This window comes from Cnephaeus nilssonii (assembly GCF_951640355.1).
Source record: "Cnephaeus nilssonii genome assembly, chromosome: 10".
Classification (NCBI taxonomy): Eukaryota; Metazoa; Chordata; class Mammalia; order Chiroptera; family Vespertilionidae; genus Cnephaeus; species Cnephaeus nilssonii.
The window spans coordinates 84,738,157-84,761,541 of NC_137081.1; the positions used below are offsets into that span (position 1 = coordinate 84,738,157).

General features: G+C 41.0%; 1 protein-coding gene and 1 pseudogene across 6 annotated transcripts in view; one reads left to right on the top strand and one right to left on the bottom strand.

Annotated features, from left to right (window-relative positions):
* Positions 1-1,173, bottom strand: part of LOC307106074 (dual specificity protein phosphatase 5-like) — a 103,989-nt pseudogene extending 102,816 nt beyond the window's left edge. Inside the window, exon 1 of the transcript in view lies at positions 1,099-1,173. The product of the transcript in view is annotated as a dual specificity protein phosphatase 5-like (transcript). The remainder of the gene's footprint in view (positions 1-1,098) is intronic.
* A 104-nt stretch (positions 1,174-1,277) lies between these two features.
* The window catches only part of PTPN4 (protein tyrosine phosphatase non-receptor type 4), a 257,666-nt gene continuing 235,558 nt past the window's right edge, over positions 1,278-23,385 (top strand). For 2 of the 5 annotated variants that reach the window (XM_079782462.1, XM_079782464.1), the window contains exon 1: positions 4,569-4,671. The gene's annotated coding sequence lies outside the window, so the exon portion shown is untranslated. Of the gene's footprint in view, positions 1,766-4,568; positions 4,672-23,385 lie in introns of those variants that run through there. The other 3 variants (XM_079782466.1, XM_079782465.1, XM_079782463.1) reach the window with 3 other exon arrangements.

Consider the following 23,385-nt stretch of genomic DNA (forward strand, 5'->3'; position numbering starts at 1 on the left):
GATTATATAATGTTGATAGGTGGAGATGAAGTGAAAAGCATTTTAGTGGAGGGAATAGTATGAACAAAGGTATAGAAAACGGAGAGCTAGAGCGAGAAAAACATATTTAAGGAAGAATGAATGAGCACAGGTTGGAACTAAGCTCTGGGAAGGAAAGTGAGTAAAAGAGATAAAGCAGGAAAAATATGGACTGACAGGTTGTCTTTTTAAAATGGAAAAACTGAAGGGAGGCTCGAGGGAGAAGAGGGTCAATAGTAATCGCTGTCTTTCACAGATTTGTATGAATTTGCAAGTTTATCTTGTGAAAACCACAGTTAATTAGTAAACAGGCATTGTGTTGGCTTTGAGGGAGCGTGTTGAAAGAATGCTTGTAGGAAGGCTAGCTCTGGTGAGGAGCTGAAGCTAAGAGCAAGAAGAGCATAAGGCGCCAGGCTACCGACAAGTGCGCTGACAAAAAAATGAAGGCAAAGGAAGGGTGAAGGTTCCCAAATCTCTCCTCCCAGCATTTCAGCTGACATCACCCAGCCCGTAGGTATCTGCATCTGTCTTATCACCAATGTTTGTATTTTCAATAAAATATTCGAATGCACCTGGGAAAAAACCCTGGAAAAATAACACCAAATTCGTATGTGTTATGAGAGTTAATTAATTCATTTTTTAAAAGCACACGATTCTGGCACACAGAAGGCACCCAAACATGTTTCATAAATGAACGTTTATTGTTTGTTTTAGAGACTATATTTAGGATAGGAAATGATTCTAAACTGCATCCTAAACCTATATCCTCTGTTAGCACTTAAGTTGGGAGGACCTGGGCCAAAAGGTCTGATTTTCCCCTTTAAAACTTGGGTTTCTAGCCCCTCTGTCCGGTCCCCGAGGTCAGTGGTACAGCAGGGGGGGGGGAGGGAGGGGTGTCGATGTTCTCGTAACCAATCGCTGCGGGGCCAAGGGGCGGAGCCACAGCACTCCGCCTCCTCCTCCCAGTCTCCCTCCCCGACCTCTCAGGTCCGGCCTCCTTCGCACCTGCGTGTCCTCCGGCGCACTGGCTGGTGCAACCTCTCCCCCTCCTGCGCCAGCGGGAAAGGGGTTTGGCCTCACCTCTCGCGAGATCGCCTGGTGCCGCTGCCGCCGCTGCTCCGGGTCGCTGACTGGCGGCGTCTGCGCAGCCGCCATGTTCGGTTGCTATGCTGTGGCCTGGGAGACGGAGTGTGCTTGAGGGAGGAGGAGACCTAGGAGGAGGAGGAAGAGGGGGAGGAGGCGAGGGAGGCGGGGGACCGAGCGCCTCTCGCATTCGCACACAGCAGCGCAGCCCCAGAGTACCCGCTCGCTCACGCCGCGCTGCGCGCTCTTCCGCTCCTCACGGCCCCCCCATTGTTCTCCCAGGACTCCTGGGTCCCCGGGGTGGAACTCGAGCCTGAGCCGGGGCGGGGAGAAACTTGGCTGTGGCCGAGGGTCGGAGGCTGGGGCCCGGGCCCCTCCCGGGGCTCCCCTCCCCCACGGCACTTTTGGGGGGTGTGGATTAGGTCATCCCCGCTGCGAGGTGGGAGCGCGCCCTCCGGTCTCCCGGCGGCGCCGGCCCGCGCGCGGCAGCCCCGCAGTATGAGGCGGTGCCGGCCGCTCCCAGCCCTGGCGCGGCCGCTGCGGCGGCGGGTGCTGCGGGGCCGCTGAGGGAGACCCCGGCGCGGCGCGCGGACGCGCTTCTCCCCGCCGCCCGGGCCGCGAGGCTTTTCTTCTCCAGCCGAGAGGACGCGGCTGTGACACGGAGGTAAGGGGCTCTCGGGTCTCCGCCGGCCTCGGCCCCGCGCGTCCTACGCGAGGCTGTTACCTGCGGCGAGGGTGGCTCTGGGGGAACGAGCCAGGTAGGGCCGCCCCGAGGTACCAGGTTGATTTAAACGGAAGGGGGAAAAGGATGCTCCCCCTTCTCCCCGGGACCTCTGCTCTCGAGCTCCTGGGGTAAGAGTCGGAAGATGTGATCGGTGAGCGGGACAAGGACGGGGAGGTGTGTGGGCGGAATGTTCCACGGGACCTAACTCTAAGGAAGGTTTTAGAACCTGAGTTTTCCAGTGCTGATGGGAGTCCCTTTTTTTTCTTGGCTGGGTCCTAGGAGCGCTGCTTGCATGCTGCATAGACGGACGCCGTAGGGTTGAAGTTTCTAAGTTTCAGGATTCTGCCGGTATATGCTTGTGTTTAAGAATCTGTAGTTGGGCAAAAAAAGTTGAGATGTAGCCGAAGAAGCGTACCGATGCATTTCCCAGCGGTTCCTTAAAATGGAACAGTTTCCAGTTGAACAGCCCTATGTTTGCATGTTTCTGAGACACTTAAGCATGGGAGACTTTTGGGGGTTGCATTATTTAGGGACACCACTATTGTACCGGGACGATCTGCAGGATTTTCAAGCCCTTCCTTTTTTCGGGGAGAACCTGTACATATACACGATGCCAACTGCTTTTCGAATCAAGAAATTGGAATACTAAAAGATTTATGTGACCAGATTTTAGACCCAGTTAAAACAATACCGTTTAAAACATGTTTGGGGGAGGGGGGGGGAGAGGGCAGAAAACCAATGTATTCTCCTCGTAAAAGACGATTTAAGTAGAAAAGAAGACTGGCCTATTTTTTTTTTTAAATCCTGATTTTGGATCCTTAAGGAGCCTGAGAAAAAATTAATTATTCTTTTTTTTTTTTTTAAGCGGGGAGGAGACAACCTTAAAATAAATGATTATCAGAGCCCAAAGTGTGCTTAATGGAAGAGAGATAGGTGTATCAGTTACATCTGAATTTGATGAATATAAGTTCAACCTATAAATTAAAAAAAAGACTTTGTAAGCAAATGTTTGTGTGTTTGTACAGAATGTCTTTACTAACTCATAATGAAAAAGAGTGCAATCATTTTGTGGACCCCCACCATATTTGGTCAGAATAAATTCGTGCTCCACTTACCACAAAAACTCTTTTTCTTCTTTTTTTTTAATGGTACACATACCTTTGTTACCGTTTTTGCACTGAAACATGTGCATGGTTCCATAATATGATCTTGGTGGTTTATAAGAAGAGAAACCTGTGGGGTTTTTTGTACATGGGAATATTTGTTATTTAGCTCATCTATTTTAAACATTTGGCAAAATATTTTGAAAACACAAAGAGCCACAATTTTGTAGTTTTTAATATTAATTGAGCAGTTTAAAGTTTATTAAGATAGAAAAATCACAGGTTCCTCAAAAGCAGTAATGAATGAGGATATGCCTTTCTTATTGCCTATTTTCTAACCTGCTTAGCTTGTGGGTATTGAATTGTTTCAGAGATTTTTTCTTGTGTTCTAATTGAATATCTTCAAATGTTCCTAGTAACTTTGTTACTTTAAATTTGTGACAACCAATTTCTAATTTAGGCTAGGCATAAAACCAGCATTGATTGAACACACTTGCTAAAAATACTTTCTGGGTCAGATGTATTCAGAATGCAGCCTCAGGAAAATTCATTTGAACTATTCTACTGTGACCAATGTACACTTCATTATTATTGAAGGACTTTAAAAAAACGATACACTCTCACACAATTAGGTGGTATAAGTTCAGGCATAGAAGCCTTTTTATTTTTTTTTCTTAATGTATAAAATACTTTATGTGGGATAGTAATAAAAACCTAAATAATTTTCTTAAATACATGTGAACCACCATGGATTATTAAACTCTGTGATTTGTATATTAAACATCTTTTAGTTTTGTCTACTAAACATAATTTGAGTTGTAAAGGACAGTACAATGTGCAATGTTATCTACTTGCTATTTATGACTTATTCTAAATTCTATAAGGGGGATCATTGGTTTTTTAGTAATCTTTAAGGAGTAAAATAAGAGACTACCAGATAATTTCAAGGAGACGCTGTTATTGACTGTTGATGAGAGGACTTTTGTTATTCCCCTCTGAAAGTTAATATGGTCAGTTTTAAATAACAAGAAAGTTTTAAAAAATATGTAGAAATTTTGTTTAGTGGAAGTTTAAAGACGTATGTTTAAAAGTTCTGCTTTAATTCTTTATGTTATTAGGAATGTAATATTGGTAATCTCATTAGAAACGGCAAGTTATGTGACTTTATGTAGCTAAATATGAATTGTTCATTCTAAATAAAATATAGAATTGGCAGAAATTCACTGGTTATAAACTGAGTTGAATTTTGTTGTTTTTCTGGGTTGATAACATGCATGTTGTGAAGTTTTTTATATGCTGTAGTCTAGTTTTGTTAAATTTGTCAGTTCACTAGATTAAGCTGTGAAGCCTTGACTACTGGTTTAGCATTCTGGAGATCCTTTTTTCCCCTGGAAAGTAGTACCTTAGGGGGAAAGTGTTATTTCTTCATTTAATATCCAGTTATTAGTACAGATGGTGAAATCGACTTTATTGGTGTAGAATTCCATTATTTATGAACGGTATAATATGTTTTACTTTGATCAGTCAGTATAGTCATATTTAAATAGGATGGAAAACAGAGGGGCAGTTTGTTCCATTCTCTTGCACTTTATTAGAGGCATTTCCCTCTACATTCATTCTTCATTTCATTATTCCTAAATAGAAACACTGGAAGAGAGGTGCAAGTATTTGAAGAAATTGGCAGGAACAGAAGAAAATTAGGTACTCTGGATTATCTTGAGGGGAAGGAAGATACTAATTTGGGTGAGTTATTGTGTTTGTATCTTTTAACAAGGAGGTTATATTGAGGAGTAGGGGGAAAAAAGGACCCAGAAGGGAAGTGTTTATTGTCTTTTATGTGCCAGACAGTGTAAAGGGGCTTTTCGTGTTATCCCACATTATCTTCAAGTACACTTTGTGAGGTAGGTATTAACAATCTCCCGCTTTTCCCTTCTCCTCCCCAAATGAGGGCAAGGAGAAATTAATTTGTCTAGGATCACACTGCTAGTAAGTAGAATTCAAATTAGGTCTGTCTGACTCTGAAGCTTATTCTTTAGATCTTGGTGTCCAGGTAAACTTTCTACAGTGGTGGAAGTACAGTAAGTCTAAGTCCTCACTTAAAGTCATAGATTGCTTCTGTGACTTTAAGGAAAATGACGTATAATGAAACCAATTTTACCATAGGCGAACTGATAGAAAAAAGGGTTAAGTTCTTAAGGCATCTCATCAACAAAACAGCATTAAACTAAATGACGTTATTCTTTTTTCTGCACTGTCAGATGTGGTAGCCATGTGCAGCATGGAGCGCTCAAAAATGTGACTATCGTGTCTGAGGAACTGAATTTAAAATTTTATTTCCGAGGAACTGAATTTAAAATTGTATTTAATTTTGGCCCTGGCAGGGCAGCTCACTTGGTTAGAGTGATGTCTGATACACCAAGGTTGCGATCCGGATCAGGGCACATACAAGAGTCAACCAGTGAATGCATAAATAAGTGGAACAACAAATCAATGTCTGTCTCTCTCTCTCTCTCTCTCTCTCTCTCTCTCTCTCCCCTTTAGTCTCTCTACAAATCAATTATAAATTTTAAAAAATTTTATTTAATCTTAATCAGTTTAAATTTAAATAACCAGATGTTTCTAGTAGCTACAATATTGGACAGCACAGCTTTATATCTTACTGCCTATAAAATCTGAGTTTTAATATTGAATATTCTACTAGCTATATATGACATTAGGCAAGTTATTTAGTTGTTGAGCATCAGTTTAATTCATTTTGAAAATGAAGAGGTGGTCACTAAAAGGTTATCTCCAGCATCCTTCTTGCTCTAAACTTATATGATTCTTATTAAAATGTACAGTGGCATTTAATATTCACAAGCATTATATCTGAAAGGCCTTCCTCCCCAATGATGACTAGAGGCCCGATGCACGAAATTCTTGTAAGAGTAGGCCTTCCTTCCCCCAACTGCTGGCACCAGCTTCCCTCTGGCACCTCGGACCTAGGCTTCCCTCTGGCCGCTGGCTGGCACCTGGGACCCGGGCTTCCCTCGAAGCCCTGGCTTCATCTGGAAGGTAGGTTGTAAGGACATCCGGTCTAATTAGCATATTACCCTTTTATTATTATAGATTTTTATTGTTTAGTCAGTTTCTCTTTTTGACCAGAGTATGTATAAAGCACAAATAAAAGATAATGGATTATTCCTCTCCACCCCCAGTTGTTTGGTGAAACACTGTGTAACCAAAGGCAGTACCTTGGAACAAAGTTTGGATCTTTAAAGACCATATTTCAGCATGCCACCTTCCCATTTAAGAATATGGTTCTCTTTTGCTTATCAAATTAATCCCAAACTTATCTGCTTGGCCTTGAAGACTTTCCACCAACTTCCTCACCCTGTTTCTCATTATTGCTTAAAAAGAAAACTTGTTTTTTCCTTTGCCCATGATTTCTCAGTTTAAACATTCCTATCTCCAGTCCATATGTCTTCTCTTCAAGTATTCCTCAAAATTCACCTTTTTTTTTTTCCTGGAAGAATGCTGCCTAATCCAGTCATAATGACTAGATTTTGAATCCTGGTAATAAGCACCTTGGGGTTAATATGTGATTATTTAGATATTTCAATTGAGTACATCCTTCTTAAGTTTTTATTTTACCTACTCTGTCTTTAATGAAAATGTAAAAAAATTAAAAATGGGGATTGTTTCTTTTGTATTGCCTCATGAGTTTAGTCTATTGCTTATCAATTCTGCTTTAAAAAGTTGCTAATTTTAGAAAAAGGATAATTACTGTAACAACATTCATCCTTAATCACCACTCTAATAGACGTTTTTGTTTCCTTCCAGGCAGTTGTCCATATTTTTAAAAATAAAGTTGTGTGGTAGAGATATAATTTGAGTTTAATATACTGTAAATATTGTATAGCAGGGGCAATGTAATGTAGGGAAAAGCTGACACACTTTGGAGTTAGATAGATCTGGGTTGGAATGTGATCTCAAAAACCTTGGGCAAATTATATAACCTCTGAGCAGACTTCCTTAACTATGAAATTAGGATAATAGTTGGCCTTGAATTGTTGTGAGGATTAGGGTACTATGTATAAAACATCTGGCACTATTTTTTAAATAAAAGAGATGATCAATAAATGGTAGCTGATATCATTTTTCTGTTCCCATTGTCATAACTTAAGTAGTTGCTTAGACATTTCACATGATTTATTGATCAGGTGATTGATTTAGTCATTTACCTTTTGTTAAACATTTTGGTTATTTCTAAAGCTTCCAATGTTATAATCTGCATTGAATATGTTTGTGCTTGTTTGTTTCCTTAGTCTAAAACCCTAGGACTGGGAAAGGGGTCCAATGGTAAGAATATTTCTATGCCAAATCTTTCTTTTAAAAACAATGGGTGTTCTTGCTTTGGAAAAATCCTAATGCTAATTTGGTTGTAAAATTGTACCTCATTGTTTTAATTAATGTATTTTGAAAAATTGGTTGCCCTTGCCTGTGTGGCTCAGTTGGTTAGAGCATCGTCCCGTCCCGTCACAGAAAAGTCACGAGTTTGATTTCTGGTCAGGGCACATATCCAAGTTCAAGGTTTGATTCCCCAGTCCAGGTGCATGAGAGAGACAACCAATGGATGTTTCACTCTCAAATTGATGTTTTCTCTCTCTCTCCCCCTTTTCCTTCCTCTTTAAAATAAATAAAAAAGCATGTCCTTGGGTGAGGATTAAAAAAAAAAGAAAGAAAAATATTTGGCTTATTGGTGAATTATGTAGTGAACATTTATATATAACTAGAGGCCCAGTTCACAAAATTCGTGCACGGGGGAGGGGGGTGTGTGTCCCTCAGCCCAGCCTGCACCCTCTCCAATCTGGGACATCCCTCTCACAATCCAGGACTGCTGGCACCCAACTGCTCGCCTGCCTGCCTTCCTGATTGCCCCTAACTGCTTCTGCCTGCCAGCCTGATCACCCTATAACCACTCCCCTGACAGCCTGATTGATGCCTAACTGCTCCCCTGCCAGCCTGTTTGCCCCTAACTGCCCTCCCCTCCAGGCCTGGTCCCCCCAACTGCTCTCCCCTGCAGGCCTGGGTCCACCCCGCCCCAACTGTCCTTCCCTGCAGGCCCAGTCACCCCCAATTTCCCTCCTCTGCCAGCCTGGTCACCTCTAACTGCCCTCCGCTGCAGGCTTGATCGCCCCCAACTGCCCTCCCTTGCAGGCCTGGTCCCTCCCAACTGTCCTCCCCTGCTGGCCTGATTGCCCACAACTGCCCTCCCTTGCAGACCTGGTCCCTCCCAACTTCCTTCCCCTGCTGGCCATCTTGTGGTGGCCTTCTTGTGTCCACATGGGGGCAGTCATTTTTGACCACATGGGGGCAGCCATATTGTGTGTTGGAGTAATGGTCCATTTGCATATTATTATTTTATTAGATAGGATTAGATAGGATAGAGGCTTGGTGCACGGGTGGGGGCCGGCTGGTTTGCCCTGAAGGTTGTCCCGGATCAGGGTGGGGGTTCCCTTGGGCTGTGGGGCGGCCTTGGTGAGGGGCCTGTGGTGGTTTGCAGGCTGGCCATGCCCCCCGGCGACCCAAGGGGAGGCCCAGGTATCTGGGATTTATTTATCTTCTATAATTGAAACTTTGTAGCCTTGAGCGGAGCCAAGCCTCCTGCTCGCTCCGTGGCCACAGCCATTTTTGTTGGGATTTATTTATCTCCTATAATTGAAACTTTGTAGTCTTGAGCAGAGGCCAAGGCTGGCCAGGGCTGCAGAAGCTTGGATTCCTCCATCGCCGGGGGCAACTCAAGCCTCCTGCTCTCTCCAGCACCCTGGCTGCCGCCATTTTTGTTGGGATTTATTTATCTTCTATAATTGAAACATTGTAGCCTTGAGTGGAGGCCTGGGCCAGCCAGGGCAGGCGGAAAGCTTGGCTTCCTCCATTGCTGGGGCAACCCAAGCCTCCTGCTCTCTCTGTGGCTGCAGCCATCTTGGTTGGGCTAATTTACATACTCCGGATTGGCTGGTGGGCATGGCTTGTGGGTCTAGAGGAGGTACGGTCAATTTGCATATCACTCTTTTATTAGATAGGACTAGAGGCCCGGTGCATGAAATTCATGCACTCAGCCTGGATTGCGAGAGGGGTCAGGCCAGGCCAAGGGACCCCCACCGGTGCATGATCAGGGCTGGGGAGGGAAGCGGGAGGTTGGCCATCCAGGGAGGGACTGCTGGAGGGCTCTACGGCGTGTCCGGCCCATTTCATTCAGTCCCAGTCGGCCTAACCCCAGCAGCAAGCTAACCTACTAGTCGGAGTGTCTGCCCCCTGGTGGTCAGTGCATGTCATAGTGAGTGGTTGAACAGCCTTAGCATATCATTAGCATATTATGCTTTGATTGGTTGAATGGCCGACCGGACACTTAGCATATTAGGCTTTTATTATATAGGATGTTAATTAAACATCTGAATGTCTATTATAGGGATCAGTGATAAACATGATTTCTTGAGCTCAAATTCTAGGGTGGTAACACATGTCAACAAACAATTACAATTCAGAGTGATAAGTGTAATAAGATCTGGGGGAAGCAGCAGTAGCATTTGAGCAGTGTCTTGGAGGGTGAGTTGGAATTGATCTGGATAGAACAGCACGTACAAAAAGTCAGAAGTATAAAAGGATGCGTAGTGTGTTTGGAGAAATGCAAGTTGTCTTGTACGTGTCTGTCTCTGTCTATGGGATGGGTATTGGTATCTGATTTTGTTTGTGAATCTGTGTGCCTGTATGTGTGTGTTAACTATGGTAGGAGAGGGAAGGTTGTGAGGGTCCTTGTTTGGGTGATGAGTGGGATCATATTAAGACCTTTAGAACAGAGCTTTCCAACTAGTTGGTAGGCCATGAATGGTTTACCATTAATGCTAAGAGCAAGACGCCTGTCAGTCTAAGGCCGTGGTTGGCAAACTGCGGCTCGCGAGCCACATGCGGCTCTTTGGCTCCTTGAGTGTGGCTCTTCCACAAAATACCATGGCCTGGGCGAGTCTATTTTGAAGAAGTGACGTTAGAAGAAGTTTAAGTTTAAAAAATTTGGCTCTCAAAAGAAATTTCATTCGTTGTACTGTTGATATTTGGCTCTGTTGACTAATGAGTTTGCTGACCACTGATCTAAAGGACTGGGCATATTTGAGCCACCCAGGATGGTTTCTTTTGACCTTGAATCGTCTCCTTGGCTTGTCCCAGTGTGCTAAAAGTTTTTTTTCTTTGATGCCAGGTTGGGCAAAGGATTGGTAAAAGCATTGTTTTAGAGGCTCTACGTATTGGAAAGTTTATGATACCTACTCATCCCTGGCATTCCCAATATGCAATAAAAAATAAAACCAGTACAAAATCCTAAAACAAGCATAAAAGATGTCAAGTTCCTCCATCCCCACCCCACCAGTAATTACCACTTCATTGGTGTGTGTGTGTGTGTGTGTGTGTGTGTGTGTGTGAGAGAGAGAGAGAGAGAGAGAGAGAGAGAGAGAGAGAGAGAGAGAAATATCTTTTTAGTGCTTCTGCATTGCTAGTGCTTTCACACATGTTTAATTTTCCTCTTAGAAAATCAATATTTACATCGGTGAGCAATTATAGGTACTTAAATAAAAGAACAATAAAATTAGATATAAGTTTTGAAAAGTAACTAGGTTTTTTTAGATAATGATGCAAGGATGTAAGGATGGTGCAAAGATAAGGTTAAAATTGGAGCAGAGAGACCAGTGAGGATGCTCTTGCTGTGGTCCAGGTGAGAGATGGTAAGAACTGGAAATGGAGAGATGGGGAAATAAAAATTGGATGTGAAAAGCTGAAAACTTCTTAGGTAGTTTTTCTAGAACTGAGAGTCCATTTGGATATAGGGGAAAGAGGAAAAGAGTTGATGATTTTAAGATTTTTTATTCAAGCAGCTGGAAAGGGAAGGTCAAATAATTTTTATTTAGTACTGTAGTAAGCCAGGCATTTTGTACCAAGGTCATCATAAGTTCTTACTGACTTTTAAAAATTTATTTATAAATCTCTTCTCCAGCAGCGAGAAATTGGCTCCCATTATGCTCAGTATATTTACTTATTTGCTCAAACTCTTATATTTTCTAATCTCCCAACCTTAGGCTAGTTGTCCCTTATCTGCCACCTCTGAGTCCTATGGCATGGGTCCTCAAGGATGCGTTCAAGTTCCTGCTAGGAAGGGAATGGAGCTTCTCAGTTAATCTTTTTATTTCCCTCATTTAATCTAAACAAAAATTTGTTACAAACATGTTGTCTCCAGTTTTAAAGGACAACAAAGCTGAAATTCAGAAAAGTGTGTGGCTTTGGGCATGTTATCATGTAAATAGTAGAGCAAATATTTTGAATTCCGATATGCATGATGCTGAAGCATCTTTGCTGGGTTGTTTTTTTGTTTTGTTTTGTTTTGTTTTGTTTTGTTTTGTTTTGTTTTGTTTTGTTTCCCTCCTGTACTACATAGCCTCTGACTACCTGAAAATAGTTTGGAATTCAAAATGGCAGGGTTTGGGATGGCATATAGGTGGTAGCTGAAGCACCTATTACTGCTTACGAAGTTTGTCAACTTAGGAAGAGAGTCACTGACAGCCCCTACCACTATTATTTAAAGGTTATGGGTTATCAGGAAGTGAAGAAGCCAGTAAAGGAGATAGAATGGTGGTGAGAGAGAAGAGTCTAGTTGTATGGTAGAAGGTGGTAGAAGGAAGGAGTTTACAGGAAGGTGTCAGATGCTGAAAGAGATAACAAAAGTGCTTTGAATGTGACTATTGGACAGTTATTGATGACCTAAGCTAATTGGGTTTCAGGTGTGTTCAGGCAGGCTACCTGTATTAGAATCAAATGAGATACCGATGAAAATGATCAGGTTTCATCACACACCTTTTAGATTCTTTAAAGGGTGGGTGAGGAGTGAGGAAGAGTTGCATAGGAGATCTACTTAAATGCTGCTACGGTTTTAGGTATACTAAAGTTTGACATTCATTGTCTTATTAGAGGAGTTATAAGAGGGGTGTGATAAGAAACTAAATTGAGGAAACTAGACATACAATGAATAGAGACCAGAAAACTCTTAAGAAATTTGGTCATAAGAGAAGAAGAAAGATCTTTTGGGTCATGAAGAATAGGGGAACAGAACTAAGAAAAAAAAATTTTTGGAATTAAGAAAAAGCAACTATAGTGGTTATTTGAAAGATGGATAAGTAAAACTAGGTAGCAATACATGCTATCAAGGAAATGAACAGACTTTGGTAAGTATCTGGGCTGGTTCCCTGATCAATTTCAAATGATTGCCATCTTACGTTGAGTCTTTGGAGTGATCCAGGGGTAATTGTCAATCTTATTTTATTAATAGTTAAATTTATATCTTGCCTTTTTTTGGTAAACAATTGTTAATTAGAAGAGTTTTCCTCATTTTTATAAAAACTTGAATTTTTTCTTTATTATTGAATTTATTTGGATGACATTGGTTAATAAAATTATATAGGTGTCTGTTGTACAATTCTATAATACATCACCTGTGTATTGTATTGTGTGTTCACCACCCCAAGTCAAATCTCCTTCTTAAAATTCAAGTATGGTTTTGTACATAGATAAGCAGTACAATTTAAAAATATATGCAGAATTGGAGGTGACTTCAGTTGGAAAGCTTTTAGGCAATCCAGAGTCAATTTAATGTATTCTTTAGGCAATCCAGAGTCAATTTAATGTATTCTTTGAATACTAGCTAGGTGCCAGACACCATGCTTGGCAGTGAGGTTACAGAACAAATGGGACATGATCTTTATCTTCAAGATAATAATTCTTTCTTTGGAGGAACTTAAAAATCTATCATATTGCTAAAATATGTACAGATAAGTCATACATAATTAGTAAGTGTAGTGGAACATATTATCAGAACACTCAGGTTTCTCAAGCATTTTAAATTTTATTTCCTTTTTTAATTGGTAATATGGTTACTTGGTTCAAATTTCAAAATAATATATGGAGGTATATATTGAGAAGTCTCAATACTACTATGTCTATTCCTCTCTTCTCTATAGGTAACCAATTTTTGTTTTTGTATATTTTACTAGTATTTATGTAAATAGAAACAAAATACAAATATAGATTGTTATTTTCCCCCTCTACCTTTTATGTAAAAGGCAACATACCATGTTGTTTTATATAATAATTTTTTTAATTTAAAATATACCTTAGAGATTTTTTCACTTCAATATACAGAGAGCTCTCCCTTTTTGCTTTCTTTCTTTTTCTTTTTTTTTTTTTAATGTAGTGACATTGGGCTAATTCAATGATTTAAACTTTTACTCTACTTCAGTTTTAAGGTCCTTTTACTTGTGTGACTCATTTACTTTGACTTCTTTATGAACTAGTGTTTTCATAAGGTATTTTGCATTAATGACCTACCTGCCTTTGTTCACCTAACCTCCTTTAATGCCTAGTTGGATAAGCCTTTCAGACTTTGTGGTCAAGCAAAATACTTCCCTATTTCAGTAGCTTCAATGAAAAATGGAAGAAAAAGAGAAAGGGATGAAACTGCTATTTGTTCAACTCTACTGGTGTTTTAAAGTATTGATACCTCATTTAATTCTTCCAGCAACCCTGTGGAGTGGGTAGTCTTATTCCCTTTTTATAGATGAAGAAATTGAGGCTGAAAATGCTGAGTTGTCCAGACTTTTATAGCTAGAAATGGCAGAGTTAGGGTTTTGAAAAGTTAATTTGAGTCCAGAATCTGTATCTTTCCTGCTGCTGTCCTATTTTTTGTGTCCTATTTTTGAATTCCTGAACTCCAGGATAGCTGAGCTCTCTGTTATCTCTTATAAGTTTTTCATCAGGAACCGTAAAATTAAACATGTTCCGCTATTGTGTTTTTCCTGATTGTTGGGATACCACCTGCTTACCTGACTTCTACAGTAAGGCCTGGAACACTGCTTATTGTCTGCTACTGTAAGCTGTAGGTACCATTTTCTACTTGCTTGTCTAGATTGTCTCTCATCAATACTATTGAGTTTCTCTTTCTCCACTAATTTTCCCTGTTGTAGCCCTATCAACTCTTGAGCTTCAGTTTGGCAATATGAAGCTTAGGCAGAACTTCTGAAATTTTGGGGGATGATTTTAAACAAAGCTCTTCATGTCTCATCTGGACTTTTACAATAGTCTCTGAAAGTACATTCTGCTAGTGGTCTTCCCTTTTTAGCGTTCTTTTACATTGTAGCCAGAGTGATCTGACTTGCACTGGTGATCACATTGCACTCCTGCTCAGAATTTTTTTTGGTCTCTCCATCTGCATCTATATATATATAAAAACCTAAGCAACCGAACAACTGGTAGACTGGTCGCTATGATGCACACTGACCACCAGGAGGTAGACGCTCAACGCAGGAACTGCCCCCTGGTGGTCAGTGCGCTCCCACAGCCAACCTCCCAGGGCCGGCCAGCTTTCTGCAGTCCCTCCCCCTAGCCAGCCGCCCCAATTGCCAGCAGGCTGAGGGACCCCACCCATGCACGAATGCGTGCACAGGGCCTCTAGTGTTAAGATAAAATTTAAACTCAGGTTTAGCCCCTATCTACCTCTCCAACCCTCACTCCTGGTATTCCCTGGTACACACAGTGCCTTGCACATAATATCTGCTAATATTGACTATACTTCGAGTGAATAAAATAAATGAATTTTCTAAGAAGGTTAAAATTATTTGGGAGATACCAGATTTTAAAATAATGTTGATGTTCTTTGTATCTGTTTCTTTTGGGCTATTTCTTACCTCATGGAGTAAAATATTTTTTAAAACTCCAAGGATTCCCATATTGTTTTATTTACATTGGAATTTTAAAAATCTCTATACTTGGTTTATTTTCATTTCAAATTTATTGTGCCTTTTTCAGCCCAATATATACTGCTATGAGGTCCAGGGACTTACTACAGAAACTACTAGGGAAATAGGGAATCTTCATTAGTAAGGGTTTTGTGATTTGGAGAAGTTCACCCAGGTGATTCCGATATTGTGACCCATCTTGCATCTGGCTATTTTATGGCTTTTGATCTTTGTTAGCATAATTGTTTACAAAAGAATCGTATAGGTCAACAATTCCTCATATGCAATTCTGAAATCCCCAAAGCCCTGAAAAATGAAAGTTGTAATTAATTTGCTAGCCAAACTTGACCTAAATGGATGGAAGGCTGTTTAGTTTTTAATTTATTCCACTTAAAGTTCTATAAGAAATTTTTAGTTAGCAATATGGTTACCCTAGACCAGTGGTCGGCAAACTGCAGCTCGCGCCACGGTTTGCTGCTCTGTTGACTAATGAGTTTGCCTACCACTGACCTAGACTCTCGATTCCAATAATTACAGGCTGTTGTTGTTCCTTGTGATTAAGCCCTTATCCCAGTGGTCGGCAAACTCGTTAGTCAACAGAGCGGCAAACCACGGCTCGCGAGCCGCATGTGGCTTGTGAGCCGCAGTTTGCCGACCACTGCCCTAGACCCAAATAAGAATGCTAGTTATAAGATACTGGAGGCCTGATGCACAAAATTCATGCAAGAGTAGGCCTTCCTTCCCCTGGCTGCCGGTACCGGTTTCCCTCTGGCACCTGGGACCCAGGCTTCCCTCCGGCTGCCAGCAGGCACTCGGGACCCAGGCTTCCCTCACAGCCCCGGTTTCATCTGGAAGGTTGTCCGGTCTAATTAGCATATTATGCTTTTATTATTATAGATTTGTGTCATGTCACATCTCCATAATCCAAATATTCTGAAATCCACAACACTTCTGAAAGTGTTTTCAAACCAGAGGTTTCAGATGCAGGATTGTTGACATGATTGTTGATTTTCACTACCACCAATTTTCCTAGCAATGGGTGATAAATGGTACTTTGTTTTGCCTTGAATTTCTTTTTTGTGATAATTGAATTTTTTCATGTTTATTTACTAATTTCATTTCTTGTTGCATACATTCTTTAGATTTTTTGTTCATTTATCTGGTAGGGTGTTAATATATTTTTTAAAACCAATTTATAGTACTGTAGATAACTGGTTTCCTGTTAGTATAGTAACATACTTATGACATATTCTGAACTTTTTGTATCTTGCACACCAATAAGATAATGATGCAAGTTGAAAATTTATCTACTTATAGTGTAAGTGAAATGACCATGTTCTTCTGCTGCAAGTCCTTTAATGGCGTCCTGTCTCACTTGAGTAAAGGCTGTAGTTTTTACCATGGCCACCAAGGCCCTACATGATCTGTGGCTCCTGTTCTCTCTCTGAATTCATCTCTGACCACTCTTCTTGTTCACTTTTCTCAGGGCACATGGGTCTCTTTGCTGTTCGAGGAACAGACCAGATATATGCCCACTTTAGGCCTTTGTGCTTGTTCTTCTCTCTTCCTAGAACACCTTTCTCCCAAGTATTCCAGGCTGTGTCCACATGTCTCATTTCCTCACTTCCTCTCAAGTCTGCTCAAAAATGCATTACTCAGTCATACCTTTACTGAATACCTTATTTAAAATTACATCCCTACTCCTACATTCCCTGCTTATCGCCTTAGTTTTTAAATTTTATTTTTCAATTACAGTTTACATTTGCTATTATTTTGTATTTTTTTGGGTTCCCCCAATATTTCAAGTACCCACTTGGCACCTTACATAGTTATAATATTATTGACAATATTCTCTATGCTGTATTTTACATACCTGGGACTACTAGTATTTTGTGACTACCAGTTTGTAGTTTTTAATCGCTTTACTTTTTTCACCCAGCCTCTCACCCCGCTTTCCCTCTGGCAACCATCAGTCTGTTCTCCGTATCTATGAGTCTGTTTCTATGTTCATTTATTTTGTTGTTTAGATTCCACATATAACTGAAATAATATGGCATTGGTCTTTCTCTGTCTGACTTATTTCACTTAGCATAATGTTCCAAATGGTAAGATTTCATTCTTTTTTTGTGGCTAAATAATATTCCATTATTTATATACACATAATAACTTACATATATATATATATATTTATATATACACACACACACACACACACACACACACACACTATTTTATTGACTTCAGAGAGGAAGGGAGAGGGAGAGAAACATTAATGATGAGAGAGACTCATTGATTAGCTGCCTTCTGCACACCCCCTACTGGGGATGGAGCACACAACCCGGGCATGTGCCCTTGACCAGAATTGAACCCAGGACCCTTCAGTTTGCAGGCCGACACACTATCCACTGAGCCAAACCAGCTAGGGCACATATCATAACTTTTATCCACTCGTCTGTTGATGAGAACTTAGGTTGCTTCCATATCTTGGCTATTGTAAATAGCACTGCAATGAACATAGGGGTGCATATAATTTTTTCAAAGTACTGTTTTGGGTTTCTTCAGATATATACCCAAAAGTGGAATTGCTGGGTCATAAGACACTTCAATTTTTAATTTTTTGAGGAACCTACATACTGTTTTCCATAGTGTTTGCACCAGTCTGCATTCCCACTAACAGTGCATGAGGGTTCCCTTTTCTTCACATCCTTGACAACACTTGTTGTTTGTTGATTTATTGGTGATAGCCATTCTGACAGGTGTGAGGTAATATCTCATTCTGGTTTTAATTTGCATTTCCCTGATGATTAGTGAAGTTGAGCATCCTTTCATGTCTTGGCCATCTGTATGTCTTCTTTGGAGACGTGTCTATTCAAATCCTACGCCCATTTTTAATTGGATTGCTTTTTTGGTGTTGAGTTTTTTAAGTTCCTTATAAATTTTAGATATTTACCCCTTATCGAATGCATCCTTGGTAAATATCTTCTTCCATTTTCATGTTGTTGATGGTTTCCTTTGCTGTGGAAAAATTTTTTAGTTTGATATAGTCCCATTTGTTTATTTTTTCTTTTGTTTCCCTTGCCTGAGTAGCTATATCAGAAAAAAAATATTGCTAACATATTTGTCCGAGATTTTATTACCTTGGTTTTTTTCTCTAGGATTTTTATGATTTTGAGTCTTACGTTTAAGTCTTTAATCCATTTTGAGTTTATTTTTGTACATGATGTAAGAAGGTGGCCCAGTATCTATAATAGTAAAAGCATAATATACTAATTAGACCGGATGTCCTTCCGGACGACCATCCGGACGAAGCCCTGGGAAGGAAAGCCCGGGTCCCAGGTGCCTGCCAGCGGTTGCGGGGAAGCCCAGGTCCTGGGTGCCAGCAGCTGGAGTTATTTTGCATAGCATAATGCTCTATCTTAACTCATGGTCCAAAAACAGTGAGCAGATTTGGCCTGTGGGCCATAGGTTGCTACCCCTGGATTATGCCACTATTGCTCAAATGAGTGTGAACTCCTCCACAATACAATTCTAAATATCTTTCTAACTTTATTGATTGCTGTTCCCCTGTTGATTTTTCCTCTTGTCCAACTGGATTACTGGTGTTTCTTGGACACTCTGGTTTCTGAGGCTTTTAATAATCAATGCCGTGTTTTAATTCTGGTATAACTGGAATATTTTAAATAAAATAATAATATGTATTTCCAAATTTTTCCTGAAGTCAGTTTTGAATATTTAGAGAGGTAGTTTAGCCATGATGATGATGATGATAATAATGGCTAATACTTACTAGGTACTTGTAAGGAGTTCTTATGTGTTAATCTCATTTAGTCCTCATAGCAACTCATTTTATAGATGAGGAAACTGAGGCACAGGGACATTTAACAACTATCCAAAGTCATAAAGATAGTAAGGATTTGAACCTTAAAACAGTTTGATTTCTGACAGTCTTAACTATTAAACAGTATTACTTCCCATGTAAACTAATAATTTACATTTTTATACTTTTAGCCCCTTTGCAGATCCCCTTCTGTTCTTTTAATCTAACTTTATGTGTGAGACTGATAAGCAGTCATTTTCAACAGACATAAGGACTCGTGAAAACATATGAGGTAATAGGATTGGATACTACTAAGAACTGATATAAAGTCAGTGGCTTTTCCCTTATATAGTCTTTACCCCACATTAAGAGGTACTTTTTACATTATGTTCTTGATAAATTCTAATTTATCATATTCTATTTTGTTTAAAAAATGTTGTTTTTGACCCACTAAGTTGATTTGTCAGTCAATACGTCTCAACCTGCAGTCTGAAACATTTCATTAAACATTTAAGTGCTATAAACGTTATTGTTTGTGTTCAGCTACATAGAAAACTCTGCTTATATGAGATCGTTACTTTCTAAAGAAAGTATGAAAAACTCTAGAGGCCAGCATTCTTTTATTTTTGATCTAAAAAATTCTCTACACTGATCCCCTAAGCTGAAGAAGAAAGGCTCACCATAGCCTTCTAAATGATACCCCATACACTGCTATATGGTTGGCCTGTTTTAGACAAGGAAAAAAAAGAATGTTTTCATTGGCTGGTGGTACTTGTGAAAGATCTGCTTTATCGTTGGAATCTCATATAGAGGAAACTAACAGAAATTTAGAAAGTGGGGAGGGACTGAGGGAAAGCACTAGCAGCAGTTAGGTAATGATCTACAGACCGGAGAGAAACAGTAGTTGACTCACTAAAACTGTTTGTTTATATCTTTTTTAGTATATTATTTCACTGAATTATTTAAAATATTGTTTTTCAATTAGACTGTGAGCTCCTTGAGGGCAGAGATCTAGATATCACATTTAAAAAATTATTGACTTCAGAGATGGAGAGAGAGAGAGAGATGGAGAGCAACATCAATGATGAGAGAGAATCAATGATCGGCTGCCTCCTGCATGCCCCCGCACTGGGTATCTAGCCCGCCACCCGGGCATGTGCCCTGACGGGAAATTGAACTATGACCTCCTGCTGAACCACTGAGCCATGCTGGCCACACTAGATGTGTACATATTTATATCTCTAGCACCTAGTACTGTGTCTGGCCATGAGAAGCTATTTGACATGTTTGCATGAATAAACAGGTGTATTGAAGGCACAGGATTAGGGAGCTCTTTGTGGGTCTTGGGTCTAGGGTGTGTCTCTCTTTCGTATACACACACACACATACATGTGCATGCACACACACGCACCATACCTTAAATACTGTAATGTATACATAGGAAATAATGAGATGAAGTAGTAAAGAAAGGAGAAGCGAGAGAAACCAAGATGGCGGCATAGGTAAACACCTAATCTGCAGCCTCGCACAATTTCAAAAATACAACTAAAAGTCAAAACGGACATCATCCAGAACCACAGGAAAGCTGGCTGACTGAAACGCCCACAACTAGAAGGAAAGAGAAAACCACAAGGAAAATCAGAGGAGCCGTAAAAGCCTGAGGTACGGAAACATGGGCGGAAACACGGGCGCGCGTGCGTGCGGGGAGGACGGAGCCGGAGAGGACGGGGCGGCTGAGTGCCTGGCCGGCGTTCTCTAGCGGGAAGGAGATAAAAGCTCCAGATTGCGCTGAACCCCAGCTCCGACTGCACTGAACCCCAGTTCCGGGCGAAACCCTGGGAAGCCAGGCTCATACTGGGGGAATCTGGGCTGTAAGGCGGAAACTCAGGGGAGCGGCGAAAGGCAGAGCTCCGGAGGCGCGCACGTGAATGCGCGCAGAGGACAGACTGTTGACTGTGCCGCTAGATTGCCCTAGCGGGAAGGAGACAAAAGCTCTGGACTGCGCTGAGCCCCAGTTCCGACTGCACTGAAACCCAGTTCCGGGCGAGAATCTGGGAGTCCAGATTCATTGGGGGAGAGACTAGACTGTTTGGCAGCGGGCGAAACTCCAGGGCGCCTTTCTCTCAGAGGTGCTTGCAGGGAGTACAGAGGGACACTGAGACCCAGGAACCTCATAGGGCGGGGCTGACGGGAAGCCAAGGCTGTAGGCTCCACCCTGAAACTCCGCCCCATCCAAGCTGAGCACAGAGGCTTTTACAATTTTGCAAGTCTAATTGAATAAGGCTGTCTCCCGGCGTAGACACAGCTGATCCTCACAGCCAATTGGACTGGAGGTCACATCCTCCCAGTGTACCAACAGCAATCAAGGCTTAACAACACCAAGACTTTGCACTCAGCCCACAGAGGGGGGTGCCAAGAACGACCACCTAGGGAGATTGGGGAAGCTGAGCTACCGGCCCCTATAGGTCACTGACCACACAAAGCCACTCCATCAACACAGGGAGGCAGCCAAAATGTGGAGACACCGAAGCAGGTCACGAATAGAAGAGATGGAGGAAAGTAAACTACTGGATGACACAGTGTTCAGAACCACATTTATAAGGTTACTCAAGAATCTTCTAAAAACCGCTGATAAACTTGAAGAGACCTTCAAGGACCTTAATGAGAACACCAAAAAAATGGAAAAGGACCAGTCAGAAATTATGCATACACTGTCTGAAATAAAGAATATACAGAAACTCAACTGTAGATCACCGTACCCCAAGAGTCAAACCAAAGATCTGGAACATGAGGAAGCAAAAAACACCCAACCAGAGAGGCGGAAAGTAAGAAGAATCCAAAAGTGTGAGGATAGCATAAGGAGCCTCTGGGACGGCTTTAAGCGTACCAACATCCGAATTTTGGGGGTGCCAGAAGAAGAGAGAGAGCAAGATACTGAAAACCTATTTGAAGAAATAATGACAGAAAACTTCCCCCACCTGGTGAAAAAAATAGACTTACAAGTCCAGGAAGCGCACAAAACCCCAAACAAAAGGAATCCAAAGAGGACCACACCAAGACACATAATTAAAATACCAAAAGCAAAAGACAAAGAGAGAATATTAAAAGCAGCAAGAGAAAAACAGTTAATTACCTACAAGGGAGCACCCATACGATTGTCAGCTGACTTCTCAACAGAAACTATGCAGGCCAGACGGGAGTGGCAAGAAATATTCAAAGTGATGAACAGCAAGAACCTACAACCAAGATTACTCTACCCAGCAAAGCTATCATTCAGAATTGAAGGTTAGACGAAGAGCTTCACAGACAAGAAAAAGCTAAAGGAGTTCATCACCACCAAACCAGGATTACATGAAATGCTGAAAGGTTTTCTTTAAGAAGAGGAAGAAGAAAAAAAAGGTAAAAGTAAAAATTATGAACAACAAAAAGACATCAAATACATACCTACCAACAAGTGAATCTAAAAATCAAGTGAATAAAAATATTTGAAGAACAGAATGGACTGGTGATTATAATAGAATCAGGGACATAGAAAGGGAGGCGACAGACAATTCTAAGGGGGAAGGAGGTCTGAGGGGTGCAGGAAGAGATTGGACAAAAATCTTACACCTATGGATGAAGACAGTGGCGGGGGGTAAGGGTATGGGGTGGGGTGGGCAATCAGGTGGAGGGGAGCTATGGGGCGGGGGGGGGGGAAGAGGAATACCTGTAATAATCTGAACAATAAAGATTTATAAAAAAAAAAAAAGGAGAAGCTTCAGGTAAATAAATTTGATGTGAGAAATATTTCAAATTAGAGTCCTGTGTTATATAGTTTACAATGAAGATCAAATTTATTTTGACATTGAAATTTGGTATTCTTAACACTTGAATAGAGGACATATAAAGGACATCTGGAAAATGCTGCCAGTACATCAGTGAATCAACATGTGTAGATCCAGTGTTATGTATAGATTCATGTCTCAGTTAATTGCTTTGCACATGATTATCTAGGACCGTGGTTGGCAAACTGCGGCTCGCGAGCCACATGCGGCTCTTTGGCCCCTTGAGTGTGGCTTTTCCACAAAATACCACGGCCTGGGCGAGTCTATTTTGAAGAAGTGGCGTTAGAAGAAGTTTAAGTTTAAAAAGTTGGGCTCTCAAGAGAAATTTCAATGGTTGTACTGTTGATATTTGGCTCTGTTGACTAATGAGTTTGCCGACCACTGATCTAGGATATCATTTTTGCTGTAGTGTATACCATTTCTTTTTAAAAAATATTTATTTATTGAATTATTTGGGGTGACATTGGTCAACATGAATATACAGGTTTCAGGTGTGGGTTTCTGTGTTACAAGACCAGTATATTGCACTGTGTGTCCACCACCCAAAGTCAAAAATTCTCTTGTCACCTTATATTAGGACCCTTTTGTTCCCTAACCTCTCTCCCTCTGGCAATCACCACACTGCTGTTTGCGTTCATGAGTTTCCACATATGAGTGAAATCATATAGTTCTTATAGCTTTTTCTGGTTTATTTATTTCACTTAGCATAATGTTCTCAAGGTCCATCCGTGTTATAAATGACTCCATTTCATCCTTTCTTATGGCTGAGTAGTATTCCATTGTATATATGTAGCACATCTTTATCCAGTTCCATCTCAGGCCACCCTGAGTAATGCTGTAATGAACATAGGAGTGCATATATCTTTGCAAATACATGATTTTTGGGTATATACCCAGGAGAGAGATTACTGGGTTATATGGTACCTCTATTCTTAATTTTTTGAGGAATGGCCAGACTGCTTTCCATCATAATTGTACTAGTCTATGTACCCACCAGCAGTGAATG